This window comes from Camelus dromedarius, chromosome 10 (assembly GCF_036321535.1).
Source record: "Camelus dromedarius isolate mCamDro1 chromosome 10, mCamDro1.pat, whole genome shotgun sequence".
NCBI classification, from domain to species: Eukaryota; Metazoa; Chordata; class Mammalia; order Artiodactyla; family Camelidae; genus Camelus; species Camelus dromedarius.
In genome coordinates this window covers 45172165-45191583 of record NC_087445.1, presented here as the reverse complement: position 1 = coordinate 45191583, position 19419 = coordinate 45172165, and the positions used below count along the sequence as shown (strand labels likewise).

Here is a 19419-nt window from a genome sequence, read left to right as displayed (position 1 = left end):
TAAAGCAATAGCCCATCCTCACCTCAATTTTGACTTTATTGCTTTAGAGTGAGCAGGATAGAAATCGACATGCTAAATGACAAAAGGAAGGAAGGAAGGAAAGGAAAGAAAAAAAAGTTAGTTCAGCATATGGAAAGAATGATGGAAACAGAGATACATTTGTTTAGAAAAGTGAAGATGAAAAGGAATGTGCTGCCCCCCCAACATCGGCAGGAAGCCGCTCGCTGTGAGCACCACCATAGATCAGTTTATTTGAGGCCTAACCTGGAATAGAAGCTTCATGTTTAGACAAGGAGAAGGCTTCTGGGGAAGGGAGGAAGGGCACTGCATGGAAATCACAAACAACTTACTTGCAAAATGGAACTCTAGATGGAGCAGTTCCCTCTGTTTGATTTTTTTCTGGAGATTAATACTCATTCCGCTGGATTAGTGACTATTGGAAAGGTGACCGGGAAGACCTTAACTCTGTGATAAGAAATAGAATTGGATGATTCACCACTGACAAAATAGAACCTGACTCTATCTGTGGAATCCATGTAAACAGGGGAAGGCAGAAGATTAAGAGGAGGAGAAGGAGGAGGGGGGAGAGAAGCTACAGCAGGAAGAACTCTGAAAAGGTGTCCGACCAGATGGAGTGGACACCCAAACATGATACAGGGCACGCGTGCTGGAGTCCAGCTGCTGGGATTTAAATCCAGGACCCACCCTCTACTAATTGTAATCTCCCTAAACCTCCCGTCTTTAAAATTGGGATTATAATTATATCTGGCTCATAAGATTTTTTTTTTAAGGATTAAAGAAAGTAATCCTTGTTAGCTTCAGAGCACACAGTAAATGCTCAATAAATTTAGTGTTACTGGTGAAGATGCTCTATCACCTCATAACGTAAACCTCAAGTACTAGCCATATTGAACAATGTTGGAATCCACCATAAAAAAATCAGGAATTCTGCTGTATTGGACTCTCTTTTGGAGAAGGTCATCACCTAATGGTGAGCTTTATACCTTCGATGCAGAAACCCAAGGTAAGATGTTCTCTTCTAGAAATTCTCCATTCTAGGCTTATTCTATGAAATCATTCTCTTCTCCCCCTCTTTTAGTTTTCATTTCCATCTTTTTGCTCTCGGCTTACTTTTCTACTTTGTGCTCTATTTTCCAGTCCTTTGAAACCTTTGCTCCTCTCCCCATGCAAGGATCCTGTCGAGACAGACTAAGCAGATCTGTTTCCTCTATGCTTTTAAACACTGGGGGACAAGAGGGGAAAATGTTTCCTTTGGGTGGAAGCCAAGTAACTTCAGGAGTTAGGGGGAGAGTTTTTAATGACACAGTAAGAAAGAAAATATTTATGTTTCATTTTAATTGAACTTTTCTTAAGCTTACTACATTTTAGTAGGTGAAAAAAAAATCAACATATGAGAACACCAGGAACGAAAATACACATAGCTCTGGCTTCGTGCACAGGAGTGGAAAAAGCAAAGGGAAATCTGGTGGAGGCATCTTATGGGAAGAGCTGCCCCAACAAAACTCTGAGCTGAGCAGCACTGCCTTGATCACTTTATTCCCAGGATCAATACAGATCCTGTTTGATTGGCCCATAAAATTAGCAAGATAATGAACAAGTTCATGACTTCAAATATATTTCTATCTGTTGGGTCCACTGAGGTACCTAGAGAAGCAAGTTTATATGGAGTCACAGACAGTTAAACCTGGGAAAGTGAGCAATGTGAGAGGAGGTGGCTTACTTTGTTAGATGGCTCTAGAAATGGCTACTGTTGTCACTGTTTCCTGCGTGTTGGCTGTGTGCTAGTACTGTGCTAACTACTTTATACATATGATCTCATTTAAGCCTCCCAGCAGCTCTGTGAAGTAGGTGTTGCTAATTCCATTTTACATATGGGTGACATCAGGCAATGTACTTGGGTCACACAGCTGATGAGCAGTGGAGCTGGAATTTTAACCAAGGTTGGAAGGACACCAAACCTGGCACTGATACCGCAACATCAGGTGTGGCCCCACCTGTCCAGTTATCTGCCTCCCGCTAGAATATAAGAAAGGCTCATTATTTTAGGATTTATGAAGACAACAGAGTAGCTAAGAATAAGAACTACACGTATGTGTGTGTGTGAGTGTGAACAAAATCAAATGACATACAGTATCATGGTTCTAGTAAATGAATCATAGACTAGGATAGAACCATCCAGTCCCTCCCACTGTTCCCAACTAAAAGAATGCTTCCGGTCCTTGTTAAGTTTCTCTTCTCCCCGGGTTATCCACCTTCTCCTATCCTAATCCATTTCTGTGTGGACTGCTAACCTTTACATACCAGCTGTACCTCAGTTTTATCATCTGCATAAGCAGCACTGAACTCACAGAGTTATCAGGATCAAGAGAATTCATGGATTTAAAAACACTTGGAAGAGTGCCTGACATATTCTTGATATTTTGGAAATGGTACCTGTTAACATCATGCCATATCCTTGAAGGGGGATCTTATTCCTATTTGAATAACTGACTTTAGTCCTTATTGATGGATTTGCTAAAAAAAATATGGACATTATTGCCAAGATATTGCCAAGGAGACTGGTTCTCTCCAAAGCATCTGTAAAATGCTCTTCTCTGATTGGCTCATTAACTGCCCAGAAAAATGCTCCCTCTTGCCCATGGCGCCCTGTACCTTCTAGGTGTCCTCTGAGGAGGGGTGAGGGTGTGTGTTCTATGCCTTTTGCCACACTGTGCTGGGGGATGTTTTTCAAGGTTGATGGTAACAAGAACCACCTCCTGTTTGTGATCAAAGCTACAAATGGATTCCCCCCCCCCTTTTTTTTTGATGATGGGCATAAGATCTGTGTATGTCTAAAATCCCCTGGAACATAGCAACTTAGGAATGCTTCTGATTAATGTTAAGCTTAAACAGGCCTTGGAAACATAAATAAAGATACTAATACCAAAGTGATCTGCCTTTTCTATACATCTCCAAAAAATTTTGTCTATCGGTTTCAGAGCATCCTGACTCATGGAGAGTTGCTTTCTAAATCCCACGCTTATTTCAAGTGTCCATTAAGTCTCAGACTCTTCACACTAAATCATCCAGTTCTACAGATGAGAAAACTGAGACTCGGATAGGTTAAGTCAGTGCCCCAATAATATTTTTCCTCTGATATTTTGTCTTATCAAATTTATCTTTCCCAAAATAAAAAGATTTCCCACCCCTCTCCAATAAAGACATTGCTAAATTTTCCAGCTAAAATTCCTCAGATAGTTTATCATCTGTCTTAATAATATATGGAGGGTGGGAGGGGGCTTTTATTTTGATATTTCTGAATCTTTTCTTTTCTCACCTGATTTTAACTCCTTTGTTCCCCAGGAACATTCTGTTCTTATAGGCCAAAAATATTGTATGTTGGCAATTTTATATGTTTCAACTTGGTATCCAAATGTCAACTCTAGTCTCTATTTCTCGGCTTATGTAGTCATTGGTACTGTGAGTTTTGCTTCTTGCTTCTGTATTTTCTTGGCATACAGTACGCTTTAAAGTAAATATTGTAAAGTCAAGAGATTTACTGTGTAAATAGCAGTAAAACATGCACAGATATAAGTTAAACGCCCATTAATATGCCCCTTGAATTTCATTCTCTCACAACACACCTAGGGTACCTATTTTGGGGTCTCTAATATTCCTGTCTGACACAGACACAGTAAATCCCCAAGGGGAGAAATTAATCCTCTAAAGAAATCCAAATTTGTTGTGCAACTAGTCAGAGAACAGCAAGTTAAATTTGCAGCAACAAAAGGTTGGGTGCCATGCCTAGCAATGACCTTGACAGCAACCCAGGCTTAGGAAGAGGTCAGAAGTCATAGCTGACCTCTCTCCCGACTTGGACCAGCTAGTCCTTCATATGTAAACGGTGCACAGAGAGCTCCCAGGTGGGAAGGCACAGCTCAGTGGAAGAGTACTTGCTTAGTATGAACAAAGTCCTGGGTTCAACCCCCAGTACCTCCATTTAAATAAATAAACCTAACTATCCCCCTACCCCCCAAAAAGAGGAGCGAGAGCTCCCAGTTTATGACGTCCACGTGTTAGTGACAGTGCAAGGGCAGGTGAGAGGAGTGTCAGGGCTGCGGCTGCTGTGTCTACATTCGCTCCCCCAGAGAAAGTCTCATTCACATGTGACTCAAACCACAAATCATGCGCCTGGCCAGAAAATCACAAGCAAATCACAGGCCCCATCAAACACTTCTGTGCTGATGTAGCCGTAAGACAACGAAGCGGATTTCCAGTGGTAAAAGTCTGAGTAAAATTATTAAAAGCAGCTTCGAATCCAGCTTTTAAAAAAGTGTGAACAAAGCAGTAATTCAGTATCAGCTTCCCTGGGAGCCCAGAGCCAGTGATTTCAATCCAGTGAGGGTGTGTGTCAGGGCAATGGCTGCCCGTGGGAGAGGGGACGGCAGTGCTACCAAGCCGTGGGCTCAGACCCACCTCAGGTAGAGCCTCACTGCGTCAACCCCTGCTTGTATCACCTTGGGCAAATGACTCCAGTGAGACTCAGTTTCCTCACCTGCAAAATGGGAGGTACCTAAGTCAGCGTTGTTGTGAGAAACAGCGGGACTTGGCCATCAGTGTTTCCAAAAGCTCGTAGAACAGTGCGGGGCCTGCAGCAGGAGACCAGTAAACAAGGAAAAGAACTGACACCTAGTCGGTGCCTGCTCGGTGCCAGGCACTGTTAAAGAACTTGAAGTATATCATCTGTTTAATCTTCTCAACAACACAAAGGAGAGAACTAATATTATCTGCGTTTTATAAGTGAGGAAAACTGAGGCACCGCAGGAAGCTTCCACATCTAGCAAGGGAAGCCACCAAGCCCCGGTCATCATCCAGCCCCAGGGCCCATGCTCTTCACTCATAAATGTTCGTCCTGAGAATGACCCACAAAAGACCAGAGGCTATCAACAAACTGACGGACTCTTTCCTTTCTCCTCCCGCTACCCCTGTTCACCCCAGGGAGCCCACTCGCCATGCACTCAGAGGGGAACCCGGCCTTGTAGGAGCTTCTAGCCCTCAGGGCCTGCTTAGGCTGGGCCACACTTTTCTGGGCTGAGGGGTTCCAGAGTCTCTCCAAGCCTTGCTCTGGCTCCGAGCCTAATCTTCTCCTTTGTAACTGATTGACTCTGCCCAGAAGTCAGCTTCGGCTACCTTCTGTGAGAACTGGGTAGACTCAGGAAATACTCGGCTGGCCAACCAGAAAATTAAATAAGAAAGTCATCAGGCCCTGAAGCCTAATCCTCAAATGCCAAACAATTTAGAACAATGAGTCACTCTTTCAAAATAGAAACAGTTGTCATGCAGTGTTTAAGTTCTTTCAGCATAACACAGTGTGCTGGTTAGAAACACAGCCCGAACACACGAGTTCTCGTCTCAGCTCTAGCTGTGTAACCCTGAGCAAGTGTCTTAACCTCTCTGTGCTACAGCTGCCTCTTTTAACACATGGGAACAATGGCAGGCACTACCTCAGAATTTGCTGTGAGGATTAATGAATCAATATATGTAAATACTTTACAGTATGCCCAGCATATCGTAAGAGCTATATAAATACTAGCTTTTATTATTATTTATTTATTTGATCATGTTTTAGTAAAGGGATACAACGTCTTTACAGAATAACTTTGCTGAAGCTTTACTCCTTTAGAAAATAGTTTCCCTGTTTTTACCATCTCACTACCAGCCACCACCCAACCCTCATAAACCCTCTCCCCACCATCTCAACTTTTCCTTAAAAGCAAAGGAAATTACATTTAAGAGCCTCACGGAATTACAACACTCAGCATGCTCGTAAAAGTCAGGAAATGCAAAAGTTAGAATTCTCTGAAGACATTAGCTCAGAATCACAGCTCTGACACATTTCAGGGGGTTCAAACACAGCCTCGCGAAGTTCTCGCTGGTGAGCTTTGAGGCCTTCACCTGCGGCTGCTCCTTACCAGCTGCTTTTGTCTTCTGGATTCTTCCTATGGACACAGTGGCCTCTGGACTTGCCATTTTTAAAGGATACTACTCTGGCTCCAGCCTCCAAACCACCTGATAGAGCAGCAGTCCTCAACTTGGGGGAGCCACAGAACGCCTGGCAGCCTTGTGGAAACACAGACGGCTGGGCCGCTCCCAGAGCTTCTGAGTCGGGAAGTCTGGTGGTGGTGGAAGGGTGGTGGGGAGGCTGAGAATCTGTATTTCTAACAAGTGCCTTGGCGATGCTGATGGTCAGGCCCACACTTTGAAAACCATGGCCCCGGGCATTCCTCTCACTTCAATCTACTTCCTCCTCAAATTCCATAGACCCCTCCCAGCTGCACCAAAAATGGAATGAAAAATTCTGTTCACGTATGTACATTACTCCTCAAGTTTGGGAGAAATGGAAAACACATTCCGTCCAAACCCCAATGCAACCTTGACAAAACAAGACTCACCTTCCCACTGCTCTGCTCTGCTCCCCCCACCCACCCACCTTCATCCTTCCAGTCAGTTTGCATCTCTGTCTCTGCACAGATGGTCAGGATTGTGTATGTGTTTATACATCTCCAGCTCTGCTTGTTTACATGTACACATTTGTGTTTCTCCTTCTCCCCCATTAAACTATAAAGTCCTTGAATGTCTTTCTCTCTAAGGCTCCGTAGCACCTGATGCTAAACACACAGTGGGTGTTTAATACGTGCAGTTGACAGATAAATGTTGACTATTTAATTGTACCTGGTAAGCAAAGTGAAGAAACAGACATTGCCGTGAGAACTTTAAACTTTGCATCAGAGACCAAAGTGTGTTTATTTTTGCAGCATTAATGTAGCCAAAAGATGACTTTCCATTCACATATAAATATGCGGTATGCTGCCAATGAGCATTTTAAATGCTTTGATGCCATTCTCGGAAATACCATCTGTGCCTCTTCTTCTCATAGTTATCAAAATGAGTAATTTCACATAGGGGAGTATGTGGAATCCTTATAGGGAACTTCAAGAGAGACACAAGTCCTAGAAACATTAGTGTAATTGTCATCAACTTTTATTTAATGGGGCATTCATGTATGTGCACCAACGACATCTCAGTCTTTTCAGAATTCAAGGAATGGTATTAGCCCTGAGTATTTTCTGAGAGTTAATAGTTAACCCAGAGGTTATTATTATGTACTGATTTACAAATCACATGAACTTAAATCATCAAAAGATGAGATCATTATTGTTTTATCTATTGAACAGCTAAGAGTTGAACTGCACCAAGTTAAGGACTCAGTATATTATCAGTCTTTCCCAAGCAAGCAAAGGCTATTAGGGAGCCAATCAGAAAGCAAAGCTTCCATCTCAGTGTCCTCTGAGGTCTAGAATATACATTAACCATAATGACATTGGAGGTCAAATATTTACCCAATTCTGTTGAAAGAAATCAGTGGTATACCTAGTCCCAGCTGATGTGACAATGTGTCGCCTTTTAAGTTTTTTCTTTCTTTCTTTCTTTTTTTTTTAAGGATTTGATCTACATCTAACCTTCTTCTGAGCCTATTCTTCTCTGATCATTAAATTAAGGAGAATTTCGCTGGTACATTCTGAATACTTGGTTTCTTTCAGCTTAAATCTTTTTAAAGTTCAACTAGGGACCAGTAATGAGTCCTAACTGAGAATAAGTGCAGGTTGTTTCTAAATTTTTTGAAAAGTGATTTCATGCTATTGTTACTTTCATAATAAAAAGTAGTGACATCTGGGTTGATTTCTTTCCCTGGTCTGATTCCCACTGTTGCTTTTATCTGCTCAAGTCATGTCTTGTTTTATAAAAGAAGCTGTATTTATGCACTTGACCTAGCCTTTTCTTACACATACCACATAACTGCAGGCAGCACACTTCTCCCCCTTGCGATTAATTAATCTTTTCCCCCCAAGAAATTAGAACAGTGGAGGATAAAGGGTATTCCTTTGTCTTTAAAGGTTAAAATCACATTTTTCCATATCACATATGGATTTCAAGCCAGACTCTTATTTTTTTCTTATTTTTTGGAGATACAATTGTTAAATAATATTGTATACATTTAAGATGTACAACATGTTGATTTGATACATTTATATATTGCAATATAATGATTACCTTAGCATTAGCTAACACCTCTGTCACATCCCATAATTATCATTTCTTTTTTGTAATGGGAACAAATTAAGATCTAGTGTCTCAGCAATTTTGAAGTTCATAATCCAGCATTGTTGACTATAGTCACTCTGCTGTGCATCAGATCTCCAGAACCTACTTATCTACTAGTTGCAGATTTGTACTCTTAACATCTGCCCGGTTCCCTAATCCCCAGCCCCAGTAACACCATTCTACTCTGTTCTTACGAGTTTGGCTTTTTTAGGTTCCACATATAAGTGACATCATATAGCACTTATCTTTCTCTGTTCAAACCAAACTCTTGGCTCATTGGGATGCCTTTAAAAATCAAAAAGGCAGGTGTTGCACATTAAAATATGCCAAGAGCGGCTCTGGTCAGGAAAATTGGGAGAACAGGCCTGATCCTCCTCTGCCATTCCAAAAGCACAGTTAAAACTGACTTCAAAGGAAACTGATATTTAGATCAATTCTGAGAAGATTAGAATTCAATCCAGTTCAACCACTGCTGGAAACTGTGGATAATATTAAAGTAACAGTCAACACAAACCCAGTCTTCAAGAAAGTTAGCGGACATTAAAGGAATGATAAAAGGTCAAGAGCATTTGTGGCAAAGTACTTTTACTCTTCCAGAACTTTGTTGTGGTTTATTTTCTAAATTGTGTTGCATTTCCAGTTAATAGCTGCCTCCTAGACTTTGGAATTACTATAAGATTGTAATTAGTGGTATAACTAAGCAATGTATTTCCATTAATAAATACAGATTTTTAAAAGCTAGTTAATAGTGCTTTAGTGAAGAAATTCTCAATGAGGAAGAAAATATTTTAAAACTTGTTTTTACTAGGTTTAACTTTGTGGGACAATAAAAAAAGAACTAGACCTTTCATAAAAAGACCTGAACTGAGTCCATTCTCTGCATTTCACCTACAGGAGAATGTGGCAATTTCACATTTCTGCAGTTGGACACTGGCTCCTTTGCCACAAGTTAAGGTTCATACAACAAATCATGCTCCTCTAATGTCAGGCCTTTTAAAATCTCTGCTTTAACTCTGTATTCTGTCCTCACAATGGTCCAGAGGACTATGGCAGCCCTTTGATAACGGCTGCAAGTGCTGCACACAGTATGCACCAAGTCACTTTCCCTTACCTTGTGTAATTCTCCCAGCAGCCTGATGAAGAGTAGGTATCACTCTTATCCACACTGTGTACAGGCAGAAATGGAAACTTGGGGAAATAACTTGCCCAAGGTCACACACCCACTCATAACAAGGCATAGGCTTGACCACAGGTCATCTGACTTCACAGCCAATGCACGCCAGTGCCCAGAGCAGAGTTCCCAGCACCAGGTCTTGAACTGGTGCCAGGCAGCAAGGGCAAGTCCACTGTCTGTTGTGAAAGGAAGAAACAAAACCCCAAAAGCCCAGCGTTGTGACACTTACACAGAGACAGCTGTATGAAATAAAGAATGGTTCTTTATGGGATTATGTCTTACTTCTTCTTTATATCACACTGTCCTTATTTTATGGGATGATGAATTAAGATGGTAGTTACTTTCTTCACAATGCCCTACTTACAAAACAAAAAACCCAAAACGTTGGCATCTCATATCAGTTTTTAATTTTAAAAATTTGTTTTCATTCCCAGAAATTAAAAATCAGAAATTTACTACTGGGTGAGAAAATATCTTCCTTTCTGTAAGGCACATGTTTATCTTCTGTTGTCCACGTGACTAGCCATTGTCATCTTGAACTTCAATTTTTCATTGCCTGATTTTTAAGTGCTGTCACTTCTCTTCCCCAAACTTGGGGGACCCCAAATTAAATGCATTTATATTTACAGGAGGAGAGTTAAGTGAATAGATAATCTAATAGCTTTCTTCTGCTGTGGTTTCCAGGAGAGTGAAAAGTCCAGCCTTTTCTTATCATAACTGGCTGGAAACATTCCACATCGGAGATGTCAAGTCATAACAATGCAGGGGGAAAAAAGCCCACTTTGCTCTCAAAACGACACAGTTCTTCTATAGAAAAGACATTCTTAAAAGCTGTTTGCAATATCCTACATTAATTTCCTCTGGTACGGCATCTCATACAAAGGGGTCTTATAAAAGGATTAAATGTGGTTGGGTGCAAAAGCACAGTAAGCCCTCTGTCAGATGCTCTGGAGGGTGGACGCCACAAACAGGGGCCTTCTTCATCAGGGCTCCCCGCAAATAGCTGACTTGAAGTTTTGTGACCAGTAATAACCTCCTTAAAAATAAACCACTTATACCATCTGCCTAACAGTGCCCTATAAATTATACCAGGAATGCGTGGCTTTTCTTCCCTGGCAAATGTCTTCCAAGCCAACAAAAGGATAAGCAGAGGGTCGGGGCAGGGCTGGGAGCGCTCCCTCTTTCAATGCCATCAGCGCGAACCACGGCTGGGTGGCCTCTCCCTATGCTCAACACCTTCCTTGGCAGGAACAAATCTGGGACAGGGGACAGCAGAGCGCAGCTCAGTATTTCCAAAACCAAAGGAGTCAAGATTGGAAGAAGTTAGGTTAGAATAAGCAGGCTGACGAGCTAGAATGAGCCTTCAGAGCTGGAGCGGCCAAAGGAGGTGGTGGCTGTCACCCAAGCTTTGCCTGCTCGGCCAACTGAGACCCAGACGCAAGAGAGGAAGCGGGGTCAAACTATTATTTTTTATATCTGACAAGTATATTTTAGTGATAACTACTTGGACCAGAGACCAATAAATACGGTTTTTACATCTTTCCTCAAAAATGGAGACTTAGGTAAATCCTCAAGGGGAGAGTGAGATTTGCAGAGCAACAGTCATTTAACTTAACTCACATCCATTGAGATGTGGCATCACTCCGATCCACTGAGGTCTCGCAAGGAACTAGCCACATGGAGCAGCAACCTCATCAAGGAGCTCACGCACCTGAGTGATGTGGACCAATGGATGCCGGGCGCTCATCATCCCATGTTTCCTCTCTCAGTGGGGAGAGCCCGGGAGAGGTGAGAGGAGACAGCCATTTCTGCCCAGTGCCCCTCAGAGAAGACAGCTCTTGGGAAGGGTGAAGTAGGCATGCGGAGAAAGGGACAAGGAAGAAACTGCAGGTTGCACAGCCCAAAGGATCTCTCCTGCAAGGTCACAGTTTCTGTAAAGCAACAACTTTAGGATCCCTCCAAACTCAAAACAGTCTGCTTGGGCCACCCCTCAGATCATAAGAGGAACAATTTTGTCTGACACTTCTTCTAAAGTGCTGGGCCTTGAGTCACAAAACTATAGTTTTAGTTGGCTTTTTCCTAGTTGCGTAACGCAAGCAATAGCCAACCTAATATATAAAACTTAACTGAGCCTTTCTCTTAGTTTTGTACTCTTCAAAATGGAGCCAAACATGACAACAGTGGAAAGAAAAAAAAAATTCTCAAAAAGCAAGCCCCATGTTCAGGAAATGAGAAAACGAAAAGAAAAATTCTAGCACTTACACCAAATAAATGTATTACATTGGGTGTCATCCAAGCCAAGGTTTTTCTCCAGGGAAGTGCAAACAAGCTCATTTGAAATGAAAGTCTTCATTCCTCACCCCATCAGCCATCTCCCAGAAGGTCAGTCTCCATCATGCCCTGAAGGACCAGGAGAAGGATGTTCCACTGCTGGGTCCAGGTGGCTGCATTCTCTCTGAAATTAGACCTTTCAGAGGAGAGCATTACACTCGTGTGTGTGTGTGTGTGTGTGTGTGTGTGTGTGTGTGTGTGTGTGTGGTGGAAGGGGCTAGGAGTAGCATTAAAGAACACCCAGGGAGCATTTCAGGTCCTAATCCTGAAGGGTGGAGTGAACAGCAGAGCATTGCTCTGTGGACAAGCTTCTGGTTGTGTGAGCAGGTGGGCTACTCTTCAACCACCTCTCCTTCCCCTCAGGCACTCTCAGCCCTCCTTCAGACAAGAAAGGAGAAAAAAACCGGAGTGACACTGAGAGATGTACTTTGCATAAAAGAAGGAAGAAAGAACTCCAGCTACACCCAAATCCCAGCAAGATTTGTTGCTCTTTCTTTCAGAAGATCATTCAAGGCAATGTTGATATAGATACAATGGAATACTACTCAGCCATAAAAAAGAATGAAATAATGCCATTTGCAGCAACATGGATGGACCTAGAGATTATCATAGTAAGTGAAATTGATCAGACGGAGGGAGACAAATATATATGACATCACTTATATGTGGAATCTAAAATATGATACAAATGAACTTATTTACAAAACAAAAACAGACTCACAGACATAGAAACCAAACTTACGGTTACCAGACGAGAAGGGGAGGGGGAGGGATAGAATTTGGGATTAGCAGATACAAACTACCATATATAAAATAGATAAATAACAAGGTCCTACTGTGTAGCATAGGGAACTATATTCAATAGCTTGTAATAAACTATAATGGAAAAGAAAATATAAATGTCAGGATATAGACAACACACTAGTGGTTACCAGTGAGGAGAGGGAGAGTGGGGAATGGCAAGCCAGGGGTAGGGGACTAAGAGGTACAAACCACCATGTACAAAAGACACAAGCCACAAGCATATATTGTACGGCACAGGGAATACAGCCAATATTTTATAGTAACTATAAATGGAATATAACCTTGAAAAGTTGTGAATCACTATGTTGTATACCTGAAACTCATATGATATTGTAAATCAATTATACCTCAATAAAAAACAGAAAAAATATAAATGTCAGGATGTTGAGAAGAAGGTATGTACTGGGGGAAAGAATAGATGTGAGGCAGAGTCCTTTGGGTCCTTGTCTCGGCCAAATGCAAACTCAAACTCTTCAACGTTGCACTTGGTCCTCAAATAGTGGCCTCTGGCTGACACTTTGGCACTTCTGGGCTTTATCATACTGTACATATTTATTTGGGTAGCTGGACCTCAATTCTTTTCAACTGGTTATTTTTTAAAAGACTCACTTTATCAAGGTAGAGAACAACAACCACAGGAAAACTCAAATTGTCTGGAAGCTTAATTGTGTTTTCCTCAAACTTACCACGTTTTTCCCTTCTTTTCATTCAAGGTTCCCCTAACCTCCACCCTTTTTGGTTTTTTCCAATAACTTATTCCGACATAGTTTCCCTGGGACCTACAGTGAATACAACCCTTACAAACCTAGAAATCAACTACTCTTGAAAATTTCTCAAGGCAACATTCCTCTGATTCCAACAGTCATGTAATAAACTCCTCTTATGACCAAAGGATCCTATTATACGCTTTGGAGAATACAAAAATATGCCAGTCCTATGTTTTAGTTATCCTTTGCTGCACAACAAATTACTGCAAAACTCAGCAACTTATTACCTCCTAGTTTCTGTGGCTCAGGAATCCAGAAGAGGCTGAACTGGGTGGTCCTAGCTCAAAGTCCCTCGGAAGACTTCAAATCAAGACGCCTGCAGGAGCTTCAGTCACTTCGAGGTTCAGCTCGCGGAGAGGATCCACTTACAGGCTTACACGTGCCTTTCCACAGGGCTGGCTCCACACATCTCCACGTGGCCTCTCATTCTCCAGGGCCTCCCTGGCAGGGCAGTCTGGGAGAGCCAGGGCTTGTTTACATGGTGGCTGGGCTGGGTAAAAGGGGTGACGAGGGAGGAGAGAGAGGAGGAGGAGAGGAGGGAGAGAAGGAGACAGTGAGAGAGAGAAAGGAGGAGGGAGGCAGGACTAGCAAGAGCACACAACCAAGATGAGTGTCAGTCTTTTTATAACCTTATCTTGGAATTGACATCCCATCACTTCTGCCATAGACGTTTTATTAGACCAACCCACACCCAAAAGGAAGGAAACAAATGGGGATCACTGTGGGCCATTTTAGAGGCTGCCTCCCACACCCTGCCAGGCTCCACATCGTGGCCAAACACACACAAATGCAAATGTACAGTTAACGGCAGATGCAAAGAAGCTTGACAACGGTAGAAGGGAAACATTCCAAGACAGTAGGAAGAGAACTTAATTCCATTTGGGAGATGCTGGAAAGGTTTCTTGACGAAAGCAAAACTGGAGCTAGGTTTCAAACTGACCTCAAAAAAAGCAATTTAGGCAGCCAGGACAGCTAGAGCAAGTGGTCTGGGAACTGAGCAAGCACCCAAATCACCTGGAGGGCTTGTTAAAATGCAAACAGCTGAGCCCCACTTCCAGCGTTTCTAATTCAGCACGTGGTGGGGGAGGGGCTTGATCATTTGCATTTCGGGCGACGCTGGTGCCCTTGGTCCAGGGACCACGCTTTGAGAAACTCTGGCTTGAGTAAAGGCTGGGAAGGAGTCTTTTTGTAAAGTAACAAATAGATCTTTTTATTTGTCAATTTGGACTGATTCAATTAGTTTCAAGATCCTCTTAGAATCAGTGGAAATGAAAGGCATTAGCCTGTACTTAATGAATCCCCAAACTATCCACTTTTAGTGCTGGAAAGGATTCAGAGAATATAAAGCCATCATTTTACAAATGAGGAAATTGAGGTTAAGGGATGGGCTCAAACAGATAGTAAGAGTTTTCTTTAAAATCAGGTGGATTTTTGTGGTTCCTTCACTCAAGGGTTCCTGAAAGAAACCAGACCAGAGCCCTCTTCCTTTGGAGTCTGAGTGCTTTCTACATGAAATAAGCTAATGAGTTTGTGATCCACTCTCCCAGTGGAATACTCGCCCTCTATAAAATGCATATGCCCATCCTCTGGTACGGAAGGAAGGCTGAAAGAACTCTCTGAACACCTCTCGGTCCATTATTCCATGTGCAAATGGATGTATGTAACTCCTACCTGCCTTCCCCATACTTCTGCCCTCTCTTAGCCTCTGTGGTCCTTTTTCTTTCACGAGGCCAAATTTAGCTGCCAGAACTTCTCTGCAAAACCCGGATTTGGGGTTCTGTTTCTTTTTAAAGTCTAAATAATTAGTAAAATCGCGTGCAAGCTGGGATGAGTCTATCTCGACTCCTGAACTACGTTTTCTTTGGAAAGAGGGTTAATGAAACCCTGTAGTTTATTCCTTGCAATGTGTGCACAAAATGAGCTCGGTGCCTTTGTTCGGTTGTCTGAGCTTTTGTCACCTTTTATTTGATTGTACTTACAGAAACAGTATGAAGACATTTAAAAGAAGCCCAAGGGAATCTCATTTGCACATTCAAACACAAGCATTCTTTATCATTATTCCCCTACCCCTGACTTCCTTTACTCTCACTCTTGCCCCAGTTTACCGCCCTTCACCCTACTCTGACATAATATTCTTGCTCCAGAAGCAGAAACAAAGATTTGAAAAGTAACTGAACTGCAACCCCCTTTGCACTTGTGGTTTCTGCACTTGCTTAAGCACAGGTGTCTCTTGAATGGTGACATTCTGAGAAGTCCTAGAGCTCACCAACCACACTTCCTCCAAAGGGTAGGACCCGCCCTGTGCTGTAACCTTGAATGATAAGGTAAACTTCAGACAGACAGAGGTCAGCCAGAACATCCCCGCAGCTTCCCTCACACTCAAGCCCTGGCTTCTGAGCACGCGCTGGTTAACTGGTATGAGAGGACACCATGTACCTAATGCCCTCCTGAAGAGCTGAGACATGAAAATGGCAAACCATAACTCCCTTTTATTCGTTGCCTTTACCAATTCAACCACAAACTGCTTCCTCTTCTCCCACTGAGTGCTGTTTAATGAGCTCTATCAGGTATACAATAGAAGCAGTGAACCACAGGGGCATAGAGAACACACCTTGTGAGTAAGCACATGGTCTCTGGGCTTGGCCAAGTTATTCAACATCCCCAGGACTCATGTCCCTCGTTTGGACTTCGGTTGCCTCACCTTAAGTGGGGATGGTAAAACAAAGATCATGGACACCAAGAGAAAATTCTCACTATCTGTGTATATCTTAGTCACCTGATACTACTCCTGGGTGACAGCAAGTATCCAATAAATGGTAGTCATGACAGACTGGGCAGTATATTAAATACATGATTTTTCTCCCAAAGAAGCTCACAGTCTTTGCATATGATGTTACTACTGTTAAAAACAAGATGACAGCCCAAAATGGAGTGGCTTATGCTAACCCCTGCATCACCAAACCAAGATTTAATTACAGTCTGGGGCTCTCTCAGAGATGGAATCTTAAACCAGTCAATCAGGAATTGACTCATCAGCCCTAGTGAGGTCATCTGCCTGACAGACTCCGCCATCCCCTACAGGAAAGTAGCCCAGCCACCACCAATCTGCCTTTTGCTCCTGTAACTTCTTTGTTTCCGTTCCCGTCTGCCTACGAAAGTCCTTCATGTTGTACAGCCCCTTGGAGCTCCTTCCTATCTGCCAGATTAGATGCCGCCCCATTCAGGAATCGTTGAATAAAGCCAGTAAGATCTTTAAAATTTACTCCATTGAATTTTGTTTTTTTAACACAGGCTTGATGTTGGTTTTCATTGGCTCAGAACCATTTTTGTGTATGATACCCTCAATTCCAGCTAAACTAGAGAAATCCAAGCTTACCTGAACATTACAGCAGGGTCAGACTCTGAAAACTTCTGCATTGCCCTGCAATGCCCAATGTGCTTTTCCCAACCAACACTGGGTTATTAACAACATCATTTTCTAAGTCGTTAGTAAGAACTGTCAGAAAGGAATCACTCCTTGTATCTTTCGGAGGTTGACAGAAGAAAAAAGAATTTAAAAATGTTGGCGGCTGAAGCATCAGCCACTGACATAAATTCATCTGAAACAAAGATGACTTTTTAAAAAAGGAATCTGTGCTGCGTGTAGACACGGAAAGAAAGACACTTTGGTTGCAAAATTCCCCCATCTTCTCTGGGGAGGCTCATGCCTCCGCCTGCTGTTCATCAATCAGCCTTGATTTTGATGGGGCGATTTTTAGTCAGCTGCCTCGATCATCTTGGCACAGACAAAAATCCTTTAAAAAATGTTACACTTCATCAAAGTGTATCATGAGACTTCACGGTCATTATCTCAATGGCCGCTCTGATGTGCTACAATTGGCAGAGACACAAACGGTAGGGGGTGTATGAGAAGGAAGCCAGCATTCCGTGTGGAGCGCTGGCGAGCCCCGCCAAGCTTCTGTCAACAACTCCGCGGTCTGATCCGATGCACTGAGCGTGCTGATGATGCTCTTGTTTCTGGAGGAAGTAAACAAGAAAATGAATGCCACAGCGCAACACAGCCTCTTTGTATCTTCAAAATGGTGTGACTGGACCACGGCCAGCCGCGTTGAAAGTTTGGCCATTTATGTCATCAGGGCCCGGTACTGATGGAGGCTTTGATGACGAGTTGGACCAGCTCTAAGACCCTTCAGGGGCAGCCACGAAGCAAATAAAGGCATTGATTGGTTGTTGGGTCAATTTAGCCGTAAGGGTAGAGAGCACGGCTCTTTTGAAAAGCCTAATGGATTAGCTACACAACCAGTCCCACTGTAGGCCTTATTTTTCAAGTAAGTTCAGGACGGTTTTCCAGCTTGGCAGGGAACAAGCTCTTCCCCCAGAGCAAGCTTCAGAGCAGTTCTTGTTATCAATAGTGGGCTCGAAGGATTAGACACAGCGGGCTTTACAATTTAATGAAAACAGCTGTTGAAACAACAATTAAGGCAAACAATAGTTTGCATGGAAAACTATTAATTATGTAAAGTTATGCAGAAAGTGGAATACGCTTTTATTCAGGGCCTTCTACAGCCACTGAGCCGCCTTCCACTCCAGGGCTCTCAAGTGTCAGGAAGTGGGGTGCTTGTAGGAAGCGGCTCCATCGCTTGTGGGCTGAATGTAAGCAGAGCTCCAGCCTGCCAGTTTGCTGCAGAGCAAGTCATGGGTAAAATATTTCAGAAAAGAATATCCGTTAAACTTCTATTACCTTGGGCACCGCAGATCTTTTCATACAAACTCAGAGCTGTGTTTTCACAGGTATCTGAAATTCAGTTTGAGCCTTGGGGTTGGGATCTCTTCTTTTGCTTTAAAAAAAAGTCAAAACAAAACATTTCTATAACATGTCCCCTTTCCGGCCCCACTCACCCTGCAAAGGTATTAAGGATAACATTATTTTCTAAGTCGTTAGTTAGGAACAGTCAGAAAGGAATCACTCTCCGGGAATTGGTGGAGCTCCGTGTCCTTAGGGCTAAGTAGGTTTTCATTCCATTAGGATGGTCCAACTTGGACTCTCAATCATTCCCTATCCACCTCCTCCCCTAGAACAGCTCATCTCTCCCTCCACTCTGCTTGCTGGGGCTTTTAAATTCACTGCTTCTCTCTTTGCAATTTCCATCCTTGACTAACAGTGCTGGGAATTGACTTATGGCCCTTCGCCTATCCTGTGTTCCACATCTCACTCTCCTCCCCATCCGGGAATCACCAAGCCAAGAAGTCCCATTAAGAAGGTTATTAACTGTACACATAAACATTGCCTCCTGCCTACAGTTAGATTTATTTCTTGTCACTTCCAGGTAACTGGTTTTAACACTCTTTCCAGCATGCCCAACACCTTTTATTTGACTATATTGTTTTAGAAAGGCCTTTGGGAATTTGGCTAATTTCATGCTGGAACTTATTAAGTGGGATTTGACACTCTTTGATAATTCCAATAAACCATTAGTCAAGTCTCACTCCCTTCAGGGAAGGAATGAAAGCTTTATTAGTCAGAGGGTCTCTATTCTAAACATGTCACCTGAATTTAGTAGCGCATCTGTGCTGAAATGCAATTGACTTTGTGATTGAATAGAACTTTCCCTGAAATTACAAGAAAGCTGTCATTGGCTATCAACAGGAAGAGAGCATCTGCCTTTTTCTGAAATTCTCATTAGGTTCACCTGTGCATTTTGAAATAATTCAGTGAATTTAATTTACTGACCTGTGAATGTTAATAAACAGCACACACAAATTCTCTCTAAAATACTTGGTTTAGTCCTTTCTTCCACCCAGGACATGAGAATACAGAATAATTTCCTTCCCTTCTACAGAGAGTTTAAAAATCTTGAGAGATCCTATCTCTAGAAGGCCCCCAAAACATAATTGAGTGTGCAAATGAAATTCATTACCAGGGTCAGAAACAATCCAATTAACATGTATTTGCGTAATGCCTTGAAAATCATTCTAAACTCAAAACCACATTCATCTTTGAAGTATAACACAAAACAAGTACCCTATCCCAGCATACTCCAGTTCATACTTGGCACTGGAGAGTACAAAACAGCATCAGGATTGCAAAAGCAATTATTCCAGTTATCCAGATGTGATTTTTCAATCAGTCTAAGAATTTTTTTTTTTTTTTTTTAGCAGTTCTTATTCCGTGGCACCACT

At 42.5% G+C, this 19419-nt stretch overlaps 1 protein-coding gene across 2 annotated transcripts in view; it reads right to left on the bottom strand.

The window, feature by feature from the left end:
- The window catches only part of LOC105086721 (spermatogenesis-associated protein 31D4), a 154059-nt gene that overhangs the window by 48493 nt on the left and 86147 nt on the right, over nucleotides 1-19419 (bottom strand). Inside the window, exons 7-8 of one of the 2 annotated variants that reach the window (XM_064490291.1) lie at nucleotides 17981-18077; nucleotides 13467-17256 (exon numbers count right to left, since the gene is read on the bottom strand). The gene's annotated coding sequence lies outside the window, so the exon portion shown is untranslated. Of the gene's footprint in view, nucleotides 1-13466; nucleotides 17780-17980; nucleotides 18078-19419 lie in introns of those variants that run through there. The other variant, XM_064490292.1, reaches the window with a different exon arrangement.